General features: G+C 44.7%; 1 pseudogene; it reads left to right on the top strand.

Moving 5' to 3' along the window:
* Window positions 1-3,371: 3,371 nt before the first annotated feature.
* Window positions 3,372-4,495, top strand: LOC114207975 (alcohol dehydrogenase class-3 pseudogene; annotated as a pseudogene).
* The last annotated feature ends 670 nt before the right edge of the window (window positions 4,496-5,165 follow it).

Here is a 5,165-nt window from a genome sequence, read left to right as displayed (position 1 = left end):
GAGAAGCAGGCTCCCACCGAGCAGGGAGCCCGATGTGGGACTCAAACCCAGGACCCCAGGATCATGAGCTGAACCGAAGGCAGATGCTTAATGAATGAGCCACCCAGGCACCCCTGATTTATTTATTTGACAGAGAGAGACACAGCAAGAGAGGGAACACAAGCAGGGGGAGTGGGAGAGGGAGAAGTAGGTCTCCCGAGGAGCAGAGATCGAGCCCTGCATCCAGCTACCCACATTCCTTGGCTAATGGCCTCCTTCCTTCATCTTTGGAGCCAGCCATTTAGCATCTTCTCCCCCCTCTGACCTCCAACTTCCCTCCTGTGAGGACCCTTGGCATGACATTGGGCCACCCAGATTAATCCAGGATATTTCCCCATCTCATGAACCTTAACTTTTTTTTTTTTTAAGATTTTATTTATTTATTTGAGAGAGAGTGAAAGCAAGAGAGATCACAGAAGGAGAGGGAGCAGCAGACTCACCGATGAGCTGGGAGCCTGACACAGGACTCGATCCCAGGACCCCATGACCTAAGCCGAAGGCAGATACTTAACCGACTGAGCCACCCAGGCACCCCCTCATGAACCTTAACTTAATCACAACTGCATAATTCCTTTTGCCAAGGAAATTAACGCATTTACAGGTTCTGGGGATTATGATCTGAACATCTGTGGGGGCCATTATTCAGCTAACTATAACTATCTATAAAGGAATATGAAAGGCAATTAATATAAAAACTGAGCAGCAAGCACATCCTAGCTATGTTCAGAGGAGGTGTCTTAGTCTGCTCAGGTTGCTCTAACAAGAACACCAGAGACTGGGCAGATTAAACAACAAACATGGAAGCCTCCCAGTTCTGGAGGCTGGGAAATCCGAGACAATGGCACCAGCAGATTTGGTGTCCAGTGAGAGCCCACTTCCTGTTCATAGGTAGCAGCCCTCTCTTTGCGTCTTCATATGGCAGAAGAGGGGAGAGAGCTCTCTGGGGTCTCTTTCCTATTCCTGGGGGCTCCACCCTCATGATGTAATCGCCCCCCAGAGGCCCCACATCTAAATACCATCATATTGGGGATTAGATTTCAACATATGAATTTGCAGGGGGAGAGGGGATACCAATGTTCAGTCTATAGCAGAAGGCAATATTGCAATAATTGGATGAAGGCCCATAGGAGAAAATAAACTAAACAACCTCTGGGTCATGTTCTGCTTACAGCTTCCTGGACAGCTACAAAAGTCTATTCTGGGAAAATTAGGGAACAAGGTTGTAAATTAATCTGGGGAAACAAAGGGTTTAGCATTGTTGGGGTTTCTGGCAAGGCTGGGATGAAGGCTAGGTATGACTGCACATTTGGCAGGAATATGTTCAGATGAACTCCTACGAGGTTTCTACTTCTAAGCTCTCTGGGGGTAAACAGAGCAGAACACTTCAGCAGGTCAAGGAGGGAGACCAGGAACTTCATGAGGATGTAGGGCAAGCCAACTGTGGGACAGAAATGTGGACCAGGCTTACCTGGGCATTCTGCTCCTCAGGGTAAAAAGATAGTACCATGATAATGATCATCTTTGTGATGAGAGCTCTCAAAATGTTTGTTTCTGGAGTCACACTGTTCCAATCTATAACTGGGTGCCCTCAATAGAGTGTACAAATATAATCCTGGGATTCCCTTTCACCAATCTCTGTGGAAGTTTCCCATTACCTTTTCCCTTTGTTGGATCAGAAGAGCACATCCAGCAGCTCCTTAGGAAAAGATACTCAGGTAGTAAGTGTTTTTGAGATCTCACTTGACTGAAAATATCTTTATTCTATCCTCAACTTAACTAATAATTTGACTATGTATAGAGTCCTAGGTTGGAAATTTTTCATAAGAAATCCAAAGGCACTGCTCCTTTGTCTTTCTAGCTTCGAGTTAATTTTGAGAAGCCTGAAGATATATTGATTCTGGATTTTTTTTTCAAAGTTGTTGCTGTATTCTCTTCTTCTATTAGGAAGTGTCTTCACATTCTTTGTTTATATAATCATTATTGAGAATGGACCACTGGCATCATCTTGAGGATGCCTGAGATCACCTCAAGATGCCGGCCAGGGCCCTCCTGGGTTCATAACAAGGAGCTCAAGAACAAATGCACTTTTTTCCCCATCACCAGTCTGGAAGGTACCATGAACATTGTTCTAGTGAGCATTACTGATTCTTCATTCTTGATACGTCTCCCTTAGATCTGCAGAATCTTCTTTTTGTCCTTGGGGTTCTGATATTTCACAATAATATGCTTTGAAGTTCATTTATTTTCATCTGTTGTGCTGGGACCTTGGAATCTAGAAACTCATTATCATTCAATTCTGGAAAATTCTGGATTATTTTGTTGATGATTTTCTCCATTTTCATTTCTTTTCTTCTTTCTCTTCTTTCTCTATCTCTCTCTTTCTTTTTTAATCTCAAGATATTTGGATACTGACCTGAACTAGTCCTTATTTTTTTTTCTCTATTTTCTATTTTTGCCTTTTTGGTCCCACTTTCTGGGACAGTTTGTCAAAAAAAATTTTTGTTTAAGATTTTATTTATTTGTCAGAGAGAGAGAGGGAGAGCACAAGCAGGGGGAGCAGCAGGCAGAGGGAGAAGCAGGCTCCCCGCTGAGCAGGACGCAATCCCAGGACCCTGAGATCATGACCCGAGCCAAAGGCAGATGCTTAACCACTGAACCACCCAGGCATCCCCAGATTTTTAATTCCTAATGTTTATATTGCATTTTAACTTTTGCTACCATTAAAATTCCTAAGAGCTGTTTTGTTCTCTGGGTGTTCCTTAATAAAATAGCATTTGGGTTTTTTTAAATCTTCTTACTTCTTTGAGGATATATTTTTCTTTTTTTTCTTAAGTAAACTCTACCCCCAATGTGAGGCTTGAACTCACAACCCTGAGATCAAGAGTCACATGTTCTACCAACTGAGCCAGCCAGGCGCCCCAACTGAGGATACATATATATTTTTAAAGATTTTATTTATTTGAGAGAGAGACACAGTGAGAGAGGGAACACAAGCAGGGGGAGTGGGAGAGGGAGAAGCAGACTTCCCGAGGAGCAGGGAGCCAGATGCGGGGCTCGATCCCAGAACCCTGGGATCACGACCTGAGCCGAAGGCAGACGCTTAACGACGGAGCCACCCAGGCGCCCCTGAGGATACATTTCTTAACAAAAAAGGTTTCCTTGCACCATCTGTTGTTTTCCTCATGGGGTTTCCTGTTTTTTTCCTTGTCTTTCATGATAAAGACATCTCTCAGCTATCTATCTGGTAATCCTCGATGGTCCGTTCATATTTAAGAGTGGGGAAGTCCCTGTGCAGCCCACCCTGGATGTCCGCCCCTCACTGACCCGAGTCCGAGGTCATGGTGAACGAGGTTATCAAGTGCAAGGCTGCAGTTGCCTGGGAGGCAGGAAAACCCCTCTCTGTAGAGGAGGTAGAGGTGGCACCCTCAAAGGCTCATGAAGTTCAAATTAAGATGATTGCCACTGCAGTTTACCACGCCGATGCCTATACCCTGAGTGGGGCTGAGCCTGAAGGGAGTTTTCCAGTGATCTTGGGACATGAAAGTGCTAGAACCATGCAAAGTGGTGGTGAAGGATTTACTAAGCTGAAGGCAGGTGATACTGTCATCCCACTTTACATCCCACAGTGTGGAGAATGCAAATTTTGTCTAAACCCTAAAACAAACCTTTGCCAGAAGATAAGAATTACTCAAGGCAGAGGATTAATGCCAGGCGAACCAGTAAATTTACTTGCAAAGGAAAGACAATTCTACATTCCATGGGGACCATCACGTTTTCTGAATATACAGTCGTGGCTGATATCTCTGTTGCCAAAATTGATCCGTTAGCACCTTTGGATAAAGTCTGTCTTCTGGGTTGTGGCATTTCAACTGGTCATGGTGCTGCTGTGAACACTGCCAAGGTGGAGCCTGGCTCTACTTGTGCCATTGTTGGCCTAGGCGGAGTTGGACTGGCGGCTAGCATGGGCTGTAGGTGGCTGGTCCATCCGGATCATTGGTGTAGACATCAATGAAGATGAATTCACAAGGGCTAAGGAGTTTGGAGCCTCTGAAGGTATTAACCCCAGGAGTTCAGTAAACCCATCCAGGAAGCGCTCATTGAAATGACTGTCGGGGGAGTGGACTATTCCTTCGAGTGTGCTGGTAATGTGAAGGTCATGAGAGCAGCGCTGGAGGCGTGCCACCAAGGCTGGGGCGTCAGCATGGTAGTTGGAGTAGCTGCTTCAGAGGAAGAAATCACTCTCCCGTTTCAGCTGGTAACAGGCCGCATGTGGAAAGGCAATGCCTTTGGAGAATGGAAGAGTGTGGACAGTGTCCCAAAGTTGGTGTCTGAATAGATGTCCAAAAAGATTCAAGTTGATGAACTGGTGACTTACACTCTGTCTTTTGACCAAATTAATGAAGCCTTTGAACTGATGCATGCAGGAAAGAGCATTTGAACTGTTGTAAAGCTATAAATTCAGCAGAGAAAACATATCCATCCTTGTACCTAAGTCCTGTGGTCTGACTGGCACAGCTCAACAAGCAGGGAGAAGCTCTTCCAAGTTCACAGCCTCTTAGACCTTCTCTACTACCACTTCCAGAGTGACCTACTCTAGGCAATATTTTGTGTATAATTCATAAATCTCTAATCAAGGACAGGGCTAAGAGTCATAAATCTGTTTTCTAAACTCTCCTTCACATGAATAACTGCTCGCTCATTAAGGAATATTTTAATACAATAAAAGTAATTTCTGCAAAAAAAAAAAAAAGAGTGGGGAAGTAAAACACAGATTAGAAGCTGTGTGTGCTGGAGTGGGAGGGGTTGTTGAGCCTCACTGCAAAGGGACTTGACTGGGTCATTTGTTGAAAAACTGTCAATTTCAACAACTTTAGGTTTTTTTCTCTTGGGCTCCAAAGACTTTCCAATTTCCAAAGATTCTCCAAAGACTTTCCAATTTCCTGTTGAGAGAGGGCAGAGAGCAGGGGATGGAGGGATGGAGAACAGTCTCAGTGTATATCCATTCACATAGTGCTTGTTTTTAACACAACTGTGGCTCTCAACTTTGTCACAGTGTATCTGTTTCATTTTCTTAGGGCTGTGGTAACAACATACCACACACGGGGTGGGGGGGGGGAGGGGGGAGG

This window comes from Eumetopias jubatus, unplaced genomic scaffold, assembly GCF_037043125.1.
Source record: "Eumetopias jubatus isolate StellerSeaLion01/CBP00866 unplaced genomic scaffold, mEumJub1_p1.0 scaffold_4, whole genome shotgun sequence".
Taxonomy (NCBI): Eukaryota; Metazoa; Chordata; class Mammalia; order Carnivora; family Otariidae; genus Eumetopias; species Eumetopias jubatus.
The sequence above is the reverse complement of the archived record's forward strand: the minus strand, read 5'-3'. Positions and strand labels throughout refer to the sequence as shown.